The 20,193-nt window shown below is 45.9% G+C and overlaps 1 protein-coding gene and 1 pseudogene across 1 annotated transcript in view; one reads left to right on the plus strand and one right to left on the minus strand.

Annotated features, from left to right (window-relative positions):
* The window catches only part of LOC110147750 (liprin-alpha-1-like), a 36,091-nt gene extending 20,337 nt beyond the window's left edge, over positions 1 to 15,754 (minus strand). Inside the window, exon 1 of the mRNA XM_070475908.1 lies at positions 15,357 to 15,754. The gene's annotated coding sequence lies outside the window, so the exon portion shown is untranslated. The remainder of the gene's footprint in view (positions 1 to 15,356) is intronic.
* On the plus strand, positions 10,959 to 11,501 carry LOC110143627 (10 kDa heat shock protein, mitochondrial pseudogene; annotated as a pseudogene).
* Positions 15,755 to 20,193: the final 4,439 nt, after the last annotated feature.

Below are 20,193 nucleotides of genomic sequence, written 5' to 3' on the forward strand. Positions count from 1 at the left end.
GTGAAACTGACTTCTTCTGGATCAAGGTGTCAGATCCTAATTTGACAAGCAGGGCTCCTCTTGTGGGTGGCTGGGCAAGCTATTTTTAAGCTGAGTTCCTCTGGGCCCACGCTGCCTGGGGGAGGTGGAGGGCAAGAGGGTCACCTGTGGTCACAGCCAGTCGGCCAGGCTCAGCCTCCACGCGTCCTATCCACCAAGTCATGAACACGTTTCTTCCAGACCCACCACTCCCCCCTCCGCTGGGTTCCAGTGAAGTGTCACATCTCAGCCAGAAGGCAAATTCTGAGCTCTTCCTCTGGCAGAAACAACTTCACAAAATAAGCCAAGAAAGAGAGCTGGAAAAGCAAACCACACCAACGACCAGGAAAGCATTCCTCACGAGACAAAGCTAGAGAAAAACCCAACATCCTTGTGAACCTTTCCCAACCCTCTTGGAAATCAATGTTCAGTAAGGAAGAGACGAAACATGTCAAGTTCCAAGGACAGGCATGGCCCATGGCCAGTGTAGTTTCGAGACGGCCTGACCACTCAGGTGAAGGCACACACCAATGTCAACCCTAGGCAGACAGCAGTGATGGCCATCACCATAGTAAGTGTTTAGTCTGGTGACAACCTGCCCCGGGCACCACATAAGGGAGCAGACCTGGTTCTCTTCCTCCGCCCCCACACCATTCACTCATGAAGGCAGCTCAGGTGCTATCGTGCCCTGCCTGCCTGTCTGGCTCATCCATGACCACCTCCAGGGAAGGACTCTGCCTTCTCTTCTCTGTGCACCATGAACCTGCACGCAGTGGGCCTTCAGAACCTCAGGAGACTCACCCCACCCCCACTACACACAGAACCCTCCCCAGGCATTAAAACCGCCGTGGAGCCACTTTGGCCCAAGCCCTGGTTACGGATCCCTGGAGCCTCCTACAGCTTCTACAGCATTAATATCATCAGGTCCTTTATACACAGATTCCTGTCCGTCAGATCTGAGCTTTGGATTCATTGTCAGCTCTGTCCCTCCCGTGGCAGCCAGGTGGGCCGCGATGCAGACAAAGGAGCTCATGAGCTGAGTTTCAAGGGAGGCACTGAAAGGACAGCGATGGATGCAACCTGTTGCAAACTGAAGGAGGGTCCCTGCATGTCTCAGAAAAGGCCTCTGGTGTGCAGGTGTGGAGGAGGGCCCCCACGGTGCAAAGGAAAGAGAGGTACTCGGGGGCAGAGGCTCTTGGCCTCTGCTGGAGCAGCTCCAGTTGGAAGCTCGTGAACAGTGGACAGTGGACAGCCAACGTGGTCACCTGAGCGGGACTCTTATTCCCTCACAAAGCAAGAGAAAGAGGGCAGGGTGTGGGAGGACCCAGAGGGTGTGGTGGGGTGGCTCAGGGAGGTGTCCTTCCTCTCTTCAGTGCAAATTGCTTTTGTGAGACTCAGAGCTGCCAGAAGGCAGTTACCAAGTCAGGTCCCCACCGTATCCAGTGTGGGCTGGCTGCCTGAGCCCCTGTCACATGGACAAGCCACACCATATGGCTTCCCTGAGTTCTAACAACAGGATCTGGGGGTTTTGTCTAGGGACACACTTCTTGCTGTAGCTGGGTTACCCCCTGCTTTGAGCCCCACTTTTCTCCTCGAGAAAAAGGACATCCATTGCTACCTTAGCAGGTTGCTACTTTAATCCCGTGAAGACTAATTAGGGTCATTCTACAATTAATAGCTGGCCTTAAGAGCTATCAACGAATAGCTGGCCTTAAGAGATATTGGGCTTCCCCGATAGCTCAGCTGGTAAAGAATCCTCCTGCCATGCAGGAGACCCCGGTTTGCTTCCTGGGTCAGGAACGCTAATCTGCTACACAGGGACAGGCTACCCACTCCAGTATTCTTGGACTTCTCTTGTGGCTCAGCTGGGAAAGAATCTGCCTGCAATGCAGGAGACCTGGGTTCAATCCCGAGACTGGGATGATCCCCTGGACAAGGGAAAGGCTACCCACTCCAGTATTCTGGCATGGAGAATTCCATGGACTGTATAGCCCATAGGGTCGCCAAGACTTGGACACGGCTGAGGCACGTCCACTTCCCTTTCAAAAGATATGACCTGAATCCAGGTTAAACTGGAGTCTCCCAGTGTCATCCGGCATTTCTTCCCTCCCTGAAGCCAGCCAAAACCCACACAGGTGCATTTCCAGGGTCTCCACTTAGCCAGCTGGACTGAAAATCCAGCGTGGTTCAAACAAGCTGACAGACAAGCAGGAGAGGACTCACGGGGCACACGGCTTCCCTCTGGTCTCAGGTGGAGCTAGCTCCGGGACCACAGCAGGAACCGGGGCTCTGAACCCCTGGGCTCAGCAGCGCCCTCTGTCTCAGGCCGGCGGCTCTGCCCCAGACAGGCGCAGGAAGGCCACCAAACGCCTCAGGCTGACCTCACTTGGCCCCACCCCTTCCGGCAGAACCACAGCTCGTCTTCCCATGATGCCAGCGTGAGGCCCGGCCCTGGGCCCCGATTGGTCACCGCCCCGGTCTGAGCCGATCACGGCGGCCAGGGAGGATGGAACACACCGATTGGCCAGGTCCAGGTCATGTGACCATTCCCTCCAGGACTCGCCTGAGCCGCTCACCCTGCGTCAGGGGTGGAGACAGTGCGATGCCCCCAGAGCAGGGCTGAGAGTCCCGTCACTCTGTCCCTCTGCTCAGTGTCCTGGGAGTGCCTGCCCATCGTCTCTACACACCACTTTGTCCTCTGCAGGCGGAATAGTCATGACAGACCTCTTCCCTTCCGAAGCACTGTTTCACGCACCCACTTTCAAGGGAGCAAGACCTCCTGCTCAAAGGTAGGTTTGGAGATCTGCCCTCTCTTAACCTCTGGGCTTGTTTCTTGTACCATCTTAGAATAATGTATACAGTCTAAAACCCCCCACGCGCACCATCATATGCTGCTTTCTTTGCCTGTTCAGGATTCTTAGCTGTTCTGAGTAGAGGGCAAGGTCCCGGGGCCTCCCAAAGGGAATGAGTTTTGTCCAAGGAAGCACCTGAGAGGTGAAACACTGAATCACTTTGCTGTACACCTGAAACAAACAATTTATTGTAAATCAACAATACCTCATTTTAAGAAAAGATATTCCCTCATGAAAAATGGTTCGGAATTTTGTGAAGTTTTTTCTTCAATTGTTGGTTGTTAGTAGGTGTCTAATTGGTTTGGTGGTGTTCTTTGAGGTACCTTCCCACATGGATACCAAGTTGTCCCAATGGGACGATTCCTTTGTCCTGTCTCCTGGAAGTGTCCTTTCTGCGTTTACACATTAAGAAGCTGTTTGAAAAATGCCAAGTATCAAAAACTTCAGTTCTTTGGTAATTTGTACAGCACCCCAGAGGCACGTTTCCATGTCTGTGTCTTCGCTTCGCATTTCACCTTTGCCAGTTTCTAGTGTACACAAGTACCCTCAGAGGGTTCTCTGTAGTGAACCGTGTATGTTTCTGTGAGGACAGAGGATGTGAGCACGGAGGACTGGCTGAGTCCATAGTGACCATGTGACCATGCTCAGCAGCCCCACTATTAAGTCTGGCTGAGACTTCCTCAGGCAAGCTCTGTGTTTCTTCCTCTTGGTGTCTGCATACACAAAGCAATGTTGGTGGATTGGCACTTGGGTCCCTGGATCCAACAGTGTAGAGAGACACCCATAGCCTGCTTTGCCATTATATTTTCCTCCTCTGGGCTCTGCTGAGCTGGTGTGGAGATATTTCTGCTAAACACTTGAGAGGTAGTCAATCCTTCTGCTTCTCATCCCCTGCCTCGTCTGTACTTCTGTCATTTTTTTTAAAATATAGCTAATTTTCAATGTTGTTAGTCTTTGTGTCATTCTGACTCTCAGGCACCTGTGGTTTAATAGACCCCTAACTCCCAAGAGCTCCTCTTTGCCTGGTGGGGACATGGAGAACTCAGGGAGCAGCACCACATCGCAGTGGAGCCTGGACCAGAGAGACGGTTCTCGCCAGGAAGGCTCCATGCCTGCTGTGGGGGGTCCGGAGTTCACATCTGATTGTGCATCCCCCGGGTCCTCGGTGCAGGCCCTGCTCTGAGATCTGGAAAGGAGGTGGCTTCCCTCCCTGACACAGAACTAGTTTGTTTGTTTTTTTGTTTTTTTTTGTCCTCGTCCTTGTCCAGTCCCATTTGTCTCCCAGGCTCTACACTTGACCCTCACTCACAGGATCAGGAGAGCCCATTTCTAGACGAATTTCATACAAGGATAGGCTCCCGGAGACACTCCAACCCCCGGGCCTAAGTAAGTATTTTCTTGGAGTTTCACAGCTCTGGGAAGACATACTGGATTTGTGTCCATTTTTCGGTTGAATATGTTCAGCCTCAGTTCATTGTGTGATTTGCCCTGAGTCACTCTGCAGGTCAGTGGGTAAGTAGGATTTGAACCCAGACTCTTTGTCTTGGAGCCCATGACTGTACAGGTGTTTGTGCTCCTTGGTGCAATTTATTTCAGGTTTGTTTTTTGGGTTTTTTTTTTTTTTTGATGCATTTGTATATGGGACTATTCTGTTCTCCCTCTGATGTTTCATATCCTGCTCTATTGCTGCATTTATTAGTTTTAAACTTGTTACTTGGTGCAGTTTTTAGGGTTTCATATAAATTCTGTCATAATCGAATAGTAGCAGTGTAACTTCATGGGTTCCTATGGGGATGCTTTTTATTTCCCTTTCTTGCCTAGTTATTCTGTGTAGGACACTTCCACCTCTGTGTTGAACAAGAGGGGTGAGAGTGGGCATCCTTGTACTCTTCCTGATCTTTTAGGGACATCTTTCACCTCTTTACCACTGAGTTGGATGTTAGCTGTGGGCTTGTCTTATATACCCTTTAGGATGTTCCATGTATAGCCACTATATTGAGAGATTGTAGCCAAATTGATGTTACACTTTGTCGAAAGCTTTTTCTGCAATCGTTGAGAAGATCACATGATTTCATTCTTAGTTTTGCTCATATTGTGTATCACAGGGATTGATGTGCAGATAATAAATCATGCTTGCAGGCACAGAATCAATTCCATTTGATCATCGTGTATGATTCTTTTAATGTATCTTCAATTTGGTTTGCTAATATTCTTTTGAGGATTTTTACATCCGTGTACACCAGGGTCAGGGTTCTCTGGTGGTTTGTTTGGTAATGAATCTGTCTGCAATGCGGGAGACCTGGGTTTGGCCCCTGGGTCAGGAAGAGCCCCTCAAGAGAGGAATGGCTACCCACTGCAATATTCTTGCCTGGAAAATTCTGTGGACAGAGGACCTGGTGGGCTACAGTCCATGGGTCACAAATAACTGGACATGACTGAGTGACTCACACTTACAAGAGTGCTTCTTGACATTCTTCATATCTAAATTTAAGATTTTATCTCAGGCAAAAATGTCAAAAGTCCAAGAGTCCTTAGAAGTAAATGACCATAAGGCATAACAGATGAAAGCAAGAAGGACTCCACATGATTTATTTTTCCTAAGAATTTTAGATCTTCAAAGGAATTCTAGTGAAACTGAATGAAATGCAAGCCTTAGTTTAAAATGGAACCCTTTTTGGTATTATGTTTCTATGTTGAGAGTGAAATTTTATTACTTCTGTATGAGATATTAAGCGATACTGTGTAGCTACTAAAATCATATTTTCAAAACCTGTAATGACATTTATAAGCACTTGTAGTGGAAGAATAGCTAGGGATAGAAGATGATCCCATATAGCTTTAGATGACTGTACAGATGTATTGAATGGTAGTTTTCAGATTGTAGTTCTTTCTTTTTAGTTGATGGGTAACTGCTTTACAATGTGTGGTTGGTTTTCCTCATGCACCAACACAAATAGGCCATAAGTATATTGTCCACTCTTTGGTGAGCTTGCCTCCCACTTCCCGCCATCCCACCCTCTAGGTCATCACAGGCCACCCTCCTGGGCTCCCTATGTTGTATAGGAACTTCCCACTAGCTAGCTGTTTTACATATGGTAGTGGGGATGTTTCAGTGCTACTCTCTTAATTCGTTCCACCCTCTCCTTCTCCAGCTGAGTTCACAAGTCCTTCCTCTACATCTGTGTATCTACTTCTGCCCTTCAGATATTCACCAGTACCATTTTACAAGATTCCATGTGTATGCATTAATATAGTATGTTTGTTTTTCTCTTTCTGACTTACTTCCCTCTGTATCACAGTTTCTAGGTTCATCCACCTCAGTTAAACTGGCTCATATCTGTTCCTTTTCATGGCTGAGTAATATTCCATTGTGTATATGTCCCACAGCTTCTTTATCCGTTGTTCTCTTGATAGACATTAGGTTGCTTCCATGCCCTGGCTATTTTAAATAGTGCTGCAATGGACACTGGGGTACATATGTCTTTCTAGAGGTATGGTTTTCTCGGGTATATGGCCAGTAGAGGATTGTTGCATCCTATGGTAGTTTTATTCCTATGTTTTTAAGAAACCTACATTCCTTCTCCATAGTGGCTGCATCCATTTCCATGTCTACCAACAGTGCAAGAGGGTTCCCTTCCATGTCCTGTCCAGCACTTATTATTTGTAGAACTGTTGATGATGGCCATTCCGACTGGTGTGAGGTGATACGTCATGTCGTTTTGATTAGCATTTCCGTAATAATGAGCGATGTGGAGCATCTTTTCGTATGTGTGGTGGCCTTCTTCATGTCTTCTTTGGAGAAATTTGTTCATGTCTTCTGCTCAACTTTTCAATTGGCTGCTTTTTTTCTGATATTAAGCTCGATGATCTACTTGTGTACTTTGTGGATAATCCTTTGCCAATTCCTTGTTTTACAATTATTTTCTCCTGTTCTGAGGGTTGTCTTTTCATCTTGTTTATAGTTTTCTTTGCTGCTTAGATAATTTGAAGTTTCTCTAGAAGCCATTTTTTAAATTTTTGTTTTTTATCTCAGTCATTCTCAGAGGTGGATCAAAGAGGATCTTGCTGTGATAAATGTCAACGAGTGTTCTGCCTATTTTTTCCTCTAACAATTTTATAGTTCCTGGCCATACTGTTGGTCTTCAATCCATTGTGAATTAATTTTTGTGTATAGTGTGAAGCAGTGTTCTAATTTCATTCTTTTCCATGTAGTTGTCCAGTTTCCCAGCACCACTTCGTGAGGAGGCTCTCTTTTCTGTCCTTTCTCCACTGTGCATTCTTGCCTCCCTTGTCAAAGGGAAGGTGCCTGTAGGAGTGTGGGTTTACCCCTCCGCTTTGTATCTTGGTCCATGGCTCTATGTTGCTGTTTTTGTGCCTGTACCACAGTGTCTAGATGACTCTAGCTTGGTAGTATAGTCTGAAGTCAGGAAGGTTGATTCCTCCAGTTCCACATTTCTTTCCAAGATTGCTTTGGCCCTTCTGGGTCTTTTCTTACGCCATATAAATTGTAAAATTATTAGTCCTAGTTCTTTAAAAACTGTCTTTGGTTGTTTGATAGGGGAGAACTGAATCTGCAGATTGCTTTGGGTAGTAGAGTCATTTTCACAACAATGATTTCCTTCAAGTCAAGAACATGGCATATCTTTCTATCTGTTTGTTTCATCTTTGCTATCTTTCATCATACAGCCTATCATTCCGCATACACGTTTCGTCTGTTTAGGGAGGCTTATTCCTAGCTATTGGAGAAGAAAATGGCAACCCACTCCAGTAGTCTTGCCTGCAAAATCCCAAGGACGGAGGAGCCTGGTAGGCTACAGGCCATGGGGTCCCGAAGAGTCGGACACGACTGACTGACTTCACTTTCACGTTTCAGACTCCCAGATGGCGAGAGGGAGATGAAGACAGACATGTACACGCGCACATACGGACACGCCCGCGCACGCAAACACACACACACAGAGGTGGAGACAGAGGGAGACAGGCCGACTGACAGAGAGACGACAAATGGGAGACAGACAGGGGAGAGAGGATGGCATCCGATCCGAGACAGACACACTGGCACAACCGTGACAATGCCAGAGAGAGGCCGTGCAGAAGAAGCCACGTCCCCAAGGGAGGGGGCGCTTCCTTGGGCCGGGCCCCGGCAGGACGCCTTTCCATGGGGCGAGCTCACCAGGGCCGGCAGCCCGGCCAACGCCGCCCGGCCCCCGCACACTGGCAACCCTGGCCAGCAAGGCTGGCCCGGCCCGGGGGCCTGGAGTGTTTCCAAGACCCCGAGCGGATGGTCGGGCGTGCATGCCTGGGCTGGGGGTTGGGTTGAGGGGGGGTGGAGGTCTCGGCACCCCCCACCCACCCCTCCAATTCGCTGCTCAGGCCCAACTGGCCCCGGAGGTGTCTGGCTTCCCGGCCAGCCGCCGCCGGTGACTGGAGCGTGGCAGCCCCGCCCCTTCGCCCGACTGCGGCCACCCTTGTCCCCACGCTGCCCGCCAAGCACAGGACCTTCCTGAGAGAGCAGACGAGTGACAGGCAGGCACACGGACACACACACAAGACACTCGCACGCACCCAGGTGAAGGGAGACAGCCGGCCGGCACAAGCTCGTCAGCCAGAGCCATAGCACCTGTGAGAGGCCAGGGCCAGAGGAAGGGATGGGAGGCCGGGGGTCAGGAGACTCAGAGGCAGAAAGAGACGAAGGTTCAGAGACAGACTCCCAGACGGTGAGAGGGAGATCAAGACAGACACGTGCGTGCGCACACACACACAGGTGCGAGACAGACAGAGGGAGACGGAACGACTGCCAGAGAGACGGCAAACGGGAGACAGACACGGGAGAGAAGATGGCATCCGATTCGAGACAGACACACTGGCACAACCGTGACCACCCCAGAGAGAGGCCGTGCGGAAGAAGCCACTTCCCCAAGGGAGGGGGCGTTCCCTTGGGCCGGCCCAGGCTGGACGCGGTGCCCTGGGGCTGGCAGTCTCCCGTGGGGTCCCTAAGACTTCCTCGCAGCCGAGGTCTCAAAGGTCCCCTTCAGCTTGGCTACCTAAGGCAAGACCCAGCCCCCGCCCCCAGGCCAGAGGGTGAGTGTGTGAGAGTGTGTGTGTGAGTGTGTCGGTAGGCAAGGGTGAGGTCAGGCCGGCTGGGGGCCGGGTGCATACCCACGATGGACGGGGGAGGGTGTGGAGGCGGGGAAACCTGTGTGGTCCTCTTGCGGTCTTTCTCTCCCTCTTTTTTTTTTTTTAAAGGTAAGATTTTTTTTATTGAAATATTGGGAACATTCTCTGTAAAGCAGCAGTCTCACCGAGAGGCAGTTTTGCCTCCCAAGTAACATTTGACAATGTTTGAAGACATTCTTGATTGTTAAATCTTGGGGAGGGGCGTTATGAGTATCTCATGGGTAAAATACACAAATGAAAAATACTTAGCTTCAATTCTAAACACAGAGAATGTGCCAAATTCTCAAGAAACAGTGTTTATATACTTTGTCTCTAATACCTATGGTTAAATCTCTAAATATCTTCTTCCCTTAAGCTTTGAACACATTGCGTAATTATAGATATACTCTTTATTTACTGGAAATTTAACATCAGTATTACCCCCTACTTCCTAAGGTTACTTGCTACTATAAAAATAGCACAATGAAGTAACATTTCCAAGCTATGAATTTGGTTCCCTAAAGGTTGTGCTTGTTATTAGCCATCTAGGAGCAAGTGGACATGAATAGTCAGGTATCAAAGTACAACATAACACACAAATGGTATGGGTCCTCCTCTCTGGGCCTGGTATTTCAGGAGTACACAAATACTAGCCTCTTTATAGACTGTTTGCAGGCTTAACCCCTCCCATCTGTTTCTCCTTTCAGGCAAGCACACTTCCTGAAGGGTTACTATGTGAAAAGCAAACTGAATACAAGACAAAACAGTTTTTACCAGTCTAGTAAAAAGACACAGCTGAAATACAAAATGACTGGTGTCATAAACAGAAGTATCAAATAAGTGTTACAGAAGGCTGCAGGGGAAAGAAGGCCAGGAGACGCGTCACAGAAGAGAAAATGGCACAGAAAACACACCCTGTTCACCTCTTACTATCAGGACTACAATTACTCTTCTGCTCTCAAACACTACATTTCTCAATTTTTGCTTCGTCATCAAAACAAGAGGAAAGTGGGGAGTCAAAAAAACTAAATTTATCAAAAGTATTTCCCAGGACCTCCTTCCTGTCCAACTTCTGGTTTGTTTTCTATATATCCAAACTTCTTCAACAAGTTCCAAACACACCATCTGTCATAACAAGTGTTTCTTTCTCAATTTATAAGACTATCACAGGGAATGATCACTGCTCTCTTCTTTCTTCCTTAGCTGCTTCTCACAAAATAGTTTAATCTTCTCACCTCATCCTATTAGTTTTCGAATTCGGATAGTTTAATTTTCTCACCTTATCCTATTAGTTTTCCAATTCGGTAAGAGAGGAGTTATGAGTCCCAAGAAACGAGAAGTACCAAATGACTGCTATGTATCTTTCTAAGTCTTGTCCATATTTCCTGTTTTCTATTTCAACTCTACTGTAGCTCACTAACTGGACCCTTTCTTCTGAATCCTCAGCAGCTGACACAAATAAAAATTTCAGACCCAGATCAGGAAACTAGCCACTGACATGTAGCCTTATCAATTCATTCCCAATACATGATAGCCCTGATGTTCTTCAACTTTTAAGTTTAGTTCTCATGGTCTAGGCTAGGGTTCCACCAACGAAGCGTTTGCCTCAGGGTGAACTGGGCGGGTAGCAACCAAAACGGAAACAAACAATACTGAAAGCTAGGTTTCTGTTTCCAACTACTCAATGTCACCATCTTAATCCCTCCACTTTTCTAAAGAGAATCCCTCAGTAATGCGGGGCTAGAACGCCCAGGGAGGGCAGTATAGTAGAAAAATTTCTGGCTTTTTCTAGTACTGGGTCTCCCATCGAGGTACTAAGCAGGCCAGACCCTGCTTCGCTTCCCAGATCAGACAAGATCGGGCGCATTAAGGGTGGAATGGCCCTAGACGGAGGAGGCTGCAGCCAGGCTCCTTAAGAACCCTGCGCTCAGAGTGCGAACTGCGGCAGCCGGAGTCATGGCAGGACAGGCATTTAGAAAGTTTCTTCCCCTCTTTGACCGAGTATTAGTTAAAAGAAGTGCAGCCGAAACTGTAACCAAAGGAGGCATTATGCTTCCAGAAAAATCACAAGGAAAAGTATTGCAAGCAACGGTGGTAGCTGTTGGATCAGGCTCTAAAGGAAAGGGTGGAGAGATTCAACCAGTTAGTGTGAAAGTTGGAGATGAAGTTCTTCTCCCAGAATATGGAGGCACCAAAGTAGTTCCAGACGACAAGGATTATTTCTTATTTAGAGATGGTGACATTCTTGGGAAATATGTTGACTGAAATAAGTCACTATCGAAATGTCATCACGTGAAGCTGCCCATTCCATTGAAATTCTAAAATCTTACATTATGTAAATAATTTCCATGTTTCTTTTTTATAATAAACTAAGGATATCCAAGCTAATGACATCCAGTGTTTAAAATTTAGTTTCACTGTACTGGTATAAACATTTCCAAATAAAAAAATATAAATCAAAAAAAACAAAAAGAACCCTGCGTTGCACCTCCCTTTCGCTCTCACTTACCTGCCGGTCAGGCCAGCCGGCCACACCTCTCCATGTGAGCTGCACGACCTGAGTTGACCTGCGACCGCACTCCGTCGGCCAGGGCCGGCACCCGGCGGCCGTCCGACGCCGCCCCGCCTCCGCACACCGCCAACCCCGGCTAGAACCCACCTGGCCCGGCCCGGGGCCCCCGAGGGCTTCCAGGACCCCGAGTGGCCGCCTGGGCGTGCATGCCTGGGCTTGGGGTTGGGGTGAGGGGCGCAGAGGTCTCGGCGCCCTCCCGCCCTGGGCCTCTCCAGGCCCGCCCCCTGTCGGCGCCCCCCCTGCCCACTCCCGTTCGTGGCTCAGGGCCACGTGGCCCCGGAGGTGTCTGATTCGGGCCCGCCGCGGACCGCGGCCCTCGGTCCTCTGAGCCTCCCGCGGGCATAGGTGGAGCGCAGCCGGGGCACTGAGCGCCCATCCTGCCCGGCACCTGCCCAGGGCCCAAACCCACCAGGAGCCACCAGCGCGGTCCACCCAAGCGCCTCAGTACCGCCCCTTCGCCCGACCGCGGCCCCCCTCGTCGCCACGCCGCCCGCCAAGCACAGGACCTTCCTGAGGTCCTTAAAACTCTTCCTTCAAGAGTTCTATGTACACTTAAGACAGCATCGACTGGATTTTCACCAACTGCTAAAAAAAAAACAAAAAAACAAACAGTTACGTTGATCCATCTTGCCTTAATGTGAGCTGTAACAGTAACCTCATAGCTGCTGCACTCAACGATTTGATTCATTCTGTTGTTTAATAACAGGGATTCTCAAAATTGTCAAAATGGCTATACTACCCAAAGCAATCTATAGATTCAATGCAATCCCTATCAAGCTACCAACGGTATTTTTCACAGAACTAGAGCAAATAATTTCACAATTTGTATGGAAATACAAAAAACTTCGAATAGCCAAAGTAACCTTGAGAAAGAAGAATGGAACTGGAGAATCAACCTGCCTGACTTCAGACTATACCACAAAGCCACAGTCATCAAGACAGTATGTTACTGGCACAAAGACAGAAATATAGATCAATGGAACAGAATAGAAAGCCCAGAGATAAATCCACGAACCTATGGTCACCTTATCTTCGACAAAGGAGGCAAGGATATAGAATGGAAAAAAGACAGTCTCTTTAAAAAGTGGTGCTGGGAAAACTGGTCAACGACTTGTAAAAGAATGAAACTACAGCACTTTCTAACACCATACACAAAAATAAACTCAAAATGGATTAAAGATCTAAATGTAAGACCAGAAACTGTAAAACTCCTGGAGGAGAACATAGGCAAAACACTCTCCGACATAAATCACAGCAGGATCTTCTATGACCCACATCCCAGAATATTAGAAACAAAAGCAAAAATAAACAAATGGGACCTAATGAAACTGAAAAGCTTTTGCACAACAAAGGAAACTATAAGCAAGGTGAAAAGACAGCCCTCAGATTGGGAGAAAATAATAGCAAACGAAGCAACACACAAAGGATTAATCTCAAAAATATACAAGCAACTCCTCCAGCTCAACTCCAGAAAAATAAATGACCCAATCAAAAAATGGGCCAAAGAACTAAACAGACATTTCTCCAAGGAAGACATACAGATGGCTAAAAGACACATGAAAAGATGCTCAACATCACTCAGTATCAGAGAAATGCAAATCAAAACCACAATGAGGTACCATTACACGCCAGTCAGGATGGATGCTATCCAAAAAGTCTACAAACAATAAATGCTGGAGAGGGTGTGGAGAAAAGGGAACCCTCTTACACTGTTGGTGGGAATGCAAACTAGTTCAGCCACTATGGAAAACAGTGTGGAGATTTCTTACAAAACTGGAAATAGAACTGCCATATGACCCAGCAATCCCACTTCTGGGCATACACGCCGAGGAAACCAGATCTGAAAGAGACACCTGCACCCCAATGTTCATCGCAGCACCGTTTATAATAGGCAGGACATGGAAGCAACCTAGATGCCCATCAGCAGACGAATGGATAAGGAAGCTGTGGTACATATACACCATGGAATCTTACTCGGCCATTACAAAGAATTCATTTGAATCAGGTCTAATGAGATGGATGAAAGTGGAGCCCGTTATACAGACTGAAGTAAGCCAGAAAGATAAAGACCATTACAGTATACTAACACATATATATGGAATTTAGAAAGATGGCAACGATAACCCTATATGCAAAACAGAAAAAGACACACAGATGTATAGAACAGACTTTTGGACTCTGTGGGAGAAGGCGAGGGTGGGATGTTTCAAGAGAACAGCATCGAAACATGTATATTATCTAGGGTGAAACAGATCACCAGCCCAGGTTGGATGCATGAGACAAGTGCTCGGACCTGGTGCACTGGGAAGAGCCAAAGGGATCGGGTCGAGACGGAGGTGGGACGGGGGATCGGGATGGGGAATACATGTAAATCCATGGCTAATTCATGTCAGTGTATGACAAAAAAATCTCTAAAGTAATTAGCCTCCAGCTAGTAAAAATAAATGAAAAAAAAAATAAAAAATAAAAAACAGGGATTCATTGAGCTGCATGGGAGATGAATTCTGTCATTAGAAACTTTGCCACCAGGCTTAAGAAATATATTTAGAACTCATTTCTTTCAGGAAACAGGTTTCAAGATCTCCATAAGAAGTCTTTTATTAAGATAAATCTCAGCTTTGTCAGTTTCTCCACAAGTACCCTATTTTTGATTCCCAAGGAGAATCGCAATAATAAAACTAAATTAACCTAGTAGGTTATTTTCTCTCTAATGGCACCTGTCCATATTAATAGGATTCCGGTCGACGTATTTCCTGGGCTTCCCTGGTGGCTCAGGTGGTCAAGAATCTGTCTGCAATGCAGGAGACCTGGGTTCCATGCCTGGGTTGAGAAGATCGCCTGGAGAAGGGAATGGCAACCTCTTCCAGTATTCTTGCCTAGAGAATTCCACGGACAGAGGAACTTGGGAGGCCACAGTCCATGGAGTCACAAAGAGTCGGACACAGCTGAGCAACTAATACACATATTTTCTGACCATTTGCTTAGTAGAAGCAATCATTCATAGCATTTTATAGCACTTTCTAAAGAACGTTTAGTGCCTTTTTTCTTTTCTGTAAGCTGCACTAGGTCTTGGTTGCCACACATGGGATCTTTAATTGTGGCGTGCAAACTCTTCCTTGCAGGGTATGGGATCTAGTTCACTGACCAGAGATTGAACCCAGGCCCCTGCATTGGGAGCAGCCACTGGATCGCCAGGGAAGCCCTCTAAAGAACTCTTAAAGTGAAACTTTTTGGATGTTCGCAGCAGCTCTGGGCAGTCCTAGTGATGATACTTGCTCTGCACTCTTGAGCCCGTGACCTCCCTGAGGGACACAGGGGCCCAGCGAGCAGATGCTACCCCAGCGTCAGACCGCAGGGCCAGACTGGCTGTGTAAACTCCCTTCCAGTGATGTCCTCTTTGTACTGTTCCTCTGGTAAATTCAGTACTGTTTTCCTTGGAGCATGTGTTTAAAAGGAAATCCTAGATGTGTTCAAACATTACTGCACACTTTCAGATGCATTGATATCTACCTAGGACTTCTCTATTAAACCCACCTGCCTGAGTACTGTGACTTGATTGGAGTTTTCTTGAAGTCACTCCTGAAGCACTGTGATGGCTTTGTCTAACATTAATAGATTTTTAAAAATGATATGTGTTGGGGTATGAGCCATGAAAAGAGGGGAGAATCTGTTGCGATTGCAAACCAATTATGGAGGCAACTTCAAAAGGAAATCTGAATTGTAACTATGTTTCTATTTATGTAAAATACTGTCCTTACCTTGCAGTCTGTAGTTGATGTGCACAGACACAGTAGTGGCTCTCGGGTTGCTCTTCTGCCATCTTCCTGTCTCCTTCAGTCCCTGCATGTGTATAGGAACTTCAGTGAGATAATGGGGCATTGAACAGAGATTGCTCTGTGCAATACTGTATTTAGTGTTTCTAGTTTAACGTTTCCAGGATGTTAATTTATATGCAAATAAAATACATAAGAAGAGAGGTCTGGGCCTATTGTGTATATATGACCTAAAAGTAAATGCAAAATATTTATCCCAGAGGGAAAATAAGTTAGAGCGTCTGTGTTCAAAGATTTTTGAAAGTTCTTATTTCAGGCCAAACCGTTGCTGGTGAACAGTGAAAGTCGCTCAGTCATGTCTGACTCTGCGAACACATGGACTATACAGTCCATGGAATTCTCCAGGCCAGAATACTAGAGTGGGTAGCCGTTTCCCTTCTCCAGGGGGTCTTCAAAACCCAGGGATCGAACCCAGGCCTGCTGCGTTGTAGGCAGATTCTTTACCAGCTAAGCTACATGGCTGAATAATATTCCATTATAGATATATATGTATATATCCCCATCATTTCTTGACTCATTCAGGTCAATGGACACTTAGGATGTTTTTGCATCATGGCTATTATAAATAATGCTGCAATAGAGGTGCATATATTTCAGGTTAGTGTTTTTGTTGTCTTCAAATAAATAACCATAAGTAAGACTGCTGGATCACATGGCAGTTCTGTGTTTAACTTGGGGGGAACTCCATACCGTTTTCCACAATGGCTGCACCCATTTCCAAGCCTCCCAAGGATGCGCAAGGATTTCCTTTAATCGACATCCTTGCCAATTTTTGACACTTTTTGTCTTCTTCATAATAGCCATTCTAACAGGTGGGAGGTGGTATCTCACTATGGTTTTGATTTGCTTTTGATTAGTGATGTCCAGTATCTTTTCATGTTTACCTACTGTCAAGGTCCATATCCTTCATCAGATCTGCACAGTTCCCTTGCCATGTAAGTAGCATACTCCCAGACCCTGGGGACCAGGACACCATGTCTTTGGGGAGCACTACAGTGTCTGCCACAAAGGGTAAAAGGGGAAGCCCTTATCAAGGTCTGTAAGCTGTTATGTGATCTCAGTCTCCAGTACCTCTGATCGCTCTTCCTACTAGTCTTCCCCTGCTCATCTAACCCCAGCTTCCTTGAACGCACAACTCCTGCCTTTGTCCTTTTTGTTCCCTCTGGCTGAAGCTCTTCCCCAGATTCTTCTGAAAATCTCATCCCTATCAAGTCTTTGCTCAAATCTCACCTTCTTAATGAGGTCTACCATGAGTGCCGGTGTTTGTTTTTTTTACCCCATATAACACCTATTACCCTTTAGGAGTACGTGAAGGCTGTATCTTGTCATCCTGATTATTTAACTTATATTGAGGGTACATTATGAGAAAGGCTGGGCTGGATGAAGCACAAGCTGGAATCAAGATTTTCTGGAGAAATATCAATAACCTCTGATATGTAGATGACACCACCCTTATGGCAGAAAGCCAAGAGGAAAGAGCCTCTTGATGAAAGTGAAAGAGGTGAGTGAAAATGTTAGCTTAAAACTCGACATTCAGAAAACTAAGATCATGGCATCCGGTCCCATCACTTCAAGGTAGATAGATGGGGAAACAGTGGAAACAGTGACAAACTTTATCTTTCTGGGGGCTCCAAAATCACTGCAGATGGTGACTGTAGCCATGAAATTTAAAAAGACGCTTGCTCCTTGGAAGAAAAGTTATGACCAACCTAGAGAGCATATTAAAAAGCAGAGACATTACTTTACCAACAAATGTCTATCTAGTCAAATCTATGGTTTTTCCAGTAGTCATGTATGGATGTGAGAGTTGGACTATAAAGAAAGCTGAGCTCCAAAGAATTGATGCATTTGAACTGTGGTGCTGGAGAAGACTCTTGAGAGTCCCCTTGGGCTGCAAGAAGATCCAACCAGTCCATCCTAAAGGAAATCAGTACTGAATATTCACTGGTAAGACTGATGCTGAAGCTGAAACTCCAGTACTTTGGCCACATGATGCAAAGAACTGACTCCTTGGAAAAGAACCTGATGCTGGGAAAGACTGAAGGCAGGAGAAGGGGATGACCAAGGATGAGATGGTTGGATAGCATCACCGACTTGATGGACAGGAGTTTGAATAAGCTCTGGGTGTTGGTGATGGACAGAGAAGCCTGGCGTGCTGCATTCCATGGGGTCACAGAGTCAGACACGACTGACTCTGTAACTTATTTTCTATGATTATTTCCTGCTGTCTCTTTCTGCTGGAATATTAGTTCCACAAGAGCATCTTTATCCCTCTGATGTAACCCAAGGCTACTGCTGACTAAACACGTTGTTGTTTAGTTGCTGAGACGTGTCCAGCTCTTTTTGCGACCCTCTGGACTGTAGCCCACCAAGCTCCTCTGTCCATAGGATTTCCCAGGCAAGAATGCTGGAATGGGTTTCCATTTCCTACTCCAGGAGATGTTCCCTACCCAGGGATAAAACCTGCAACTCCAGTGCCACTGGGGAAGCCTTGGAGTAGATACTGGGAGCTCAATAAGTATTACTTGAATTGGTAGTTGAAAGAAGTTTTCCAAATATTGATGGATGGATGGGATTACATGTGTATGTTCTATGTTATTTTTGTAGGTCATGTGAACTGCCATAGAGCTGCCTGAAATACTGAATTATCTCCTTGATCCTTACCAATTTATCCTTTTTAAACCAATGATATTACTCAGTGTTTTCATATTTTAATTCATTATGATCAATATTTCTTTTATTCTGGCTCAAAAGAAAATTTTGGGAAAAAATGACTTATTTCTAACTGTTCATTCCCTTTAAAAAATACTTTTGATCTTTTATGATAAAAGATGTACAGTAAAACTAACAAGTACACAAAAAACAAAGAAACAAAAAAAAGGCAAAAAGAAACAAAGATGTAAAAAAGAAGTTGTCATCAGTTCCGAAAGCCTCAATACAGCACTGCCTTTTTATCTCAGGTTTACTCGGAAACTTTCCCTTTGGACACTTCAAACAGTCACCACAAGAGGGAGGCACATCTGCAGTTTGAGTTAAACACTTTTCTGAAGTAACAGGAACACGAATGGCTGTTTTCAGCAATAAAAAAGTCTAACCAGTTAAATTCCACTTGAAATTACACTTCAATAACTACTTCTGCAAGACTTAGCTACTTACAAGAAACAGCCAGTAAGAGACAGATGGCTTAAATTTATAAAAGATTCTTTACTGATTAATCAAAAACCTGATCATTTAAGATATGACCCAAAGAGACCAAAGACGCCTGTTTCACTGACACATCTCAGAAAAACATTTTGAGTCTCTTCCCAGTGTCAGTCTCTACTCCAGCATACACTGACCTGAGAGTTCTCACAGACTGCAGAAACTTGGAGCTAAACCATCCACATGTCCTCTGGGCCAGAGATGCCTTTGTGTCTCCCAAATTTCCCTCTGCCTTAATGAATGAATGAATGAATGAATGAAAGTTGCTCAGTTGCGTCTGACTCTTTGCGACCCCATGGACTATATACAGTCCATGGAATTCTCCAGGACAGAATACCAGAGTGGGTAGCCTTTCCCTTCTCCAGGGGATCTTCCCAACCAGGGATCGAACCCAGGTCTTCCGTACTGCAGGCGGATTCTTTACCAGCTGAGCCACAAGGGAAGCCTAACCCTAGATAATAAGTGCTGGCACAAAGAGAATGTAGAATATTTAAATGAAGAATTTATCAAACTTTAATGATGTTTATATATTCACAATTAAATGTGTGCAGTGACTTACGTTGAGTTGATGCTTTATATATTGTAAATTCTTAAGAAACTTTATAAGACCAAAAGTAACTCATGTATAGTTTTTAACACTTTCTTTTTAAATATTCTATTACATAATAGCTATTTTTACAGCCACAATTGGAACCCAGGACATTCATTAAAACACTTCTCAACTCCAATGCATCTTAATTAAATGACTTCAAATTCAAATAATCTTGAGTTTTAAAGAAAATATACTATAATTCCACAACACTGAGCTCTATAGAATCTGGGTTTCTGTCCAATTGCTATCACTATATATCTATATGATTTTAGGCAAGACATGTGTAACGTGTTCTTACCTTCTTTTTCAGCTGCTCCATAACCTACCTCCCTTAAGCTTAGTAGCTTCAAACAACCACCATCTACTCTTAGAGCTCACGATCTTGTGAATCAGTAACTCACACAAGTCTTGGCTGGGTAATTCTCCTGTTCCGTGATATGAATGGGCTCCTGAGTCTGTGACAGGCTCACTGACATCCTTGGTGCCTTGTCAACAGGAGGCTTTGCTGAGAGCTTAGTCCCTGGCCCATTCCATGCAGTCTCAGAAGGCTTTGTTGAGAACTAAGCCCCTCTCCCATTCCATGCAGTCTAAGGCCCTTTCCATCTCTCTCCCACAGGATGATGGGTCTTCCCACCTGGGAGATCAGGAGTTCGAGAGACCAAGGTGGAAGCTGCTAGGCTCGTTCTGGGCCTGGCATACCATCACTTACACTGTATTAATCAGTTAAACACACACACACACAGATACACAGGAAGGAGAAGTCGATCCTGTGGCTCAATAGGAAGGAATGTCAAAAACTTGCAGCCATCTTTAATCCATCACATACTCATTTTTTAATGAGACTAATTAGCAGGCATATTAACTATTAATAGCTAATGTTTAATGGATGCATAGTGCATGCCAGTGGAGAAGGCAATGGCACCCCACTCCAGTACTCTTGCCTGGACAATCCCAGGGACGGGGGAGCCT

The sequence above is a fragment of the Odocoileus virginianus genome, chromosome 13 (genome assembly GCF_023699985.2).
Source record: "Odocoileus virginianus isolate 20LAN1187 ecotype Illinois chromosome 13, Ovbor_1.2, whole genome shotgun sequence".
Classification (NCBI taxonomy): domain Eukaryota; kingdom Metazoa; phylum Chordata; class Mammalia; order Artiodactyla; family Cervidae; genus Odocoileus; species Odocoileus virginianus.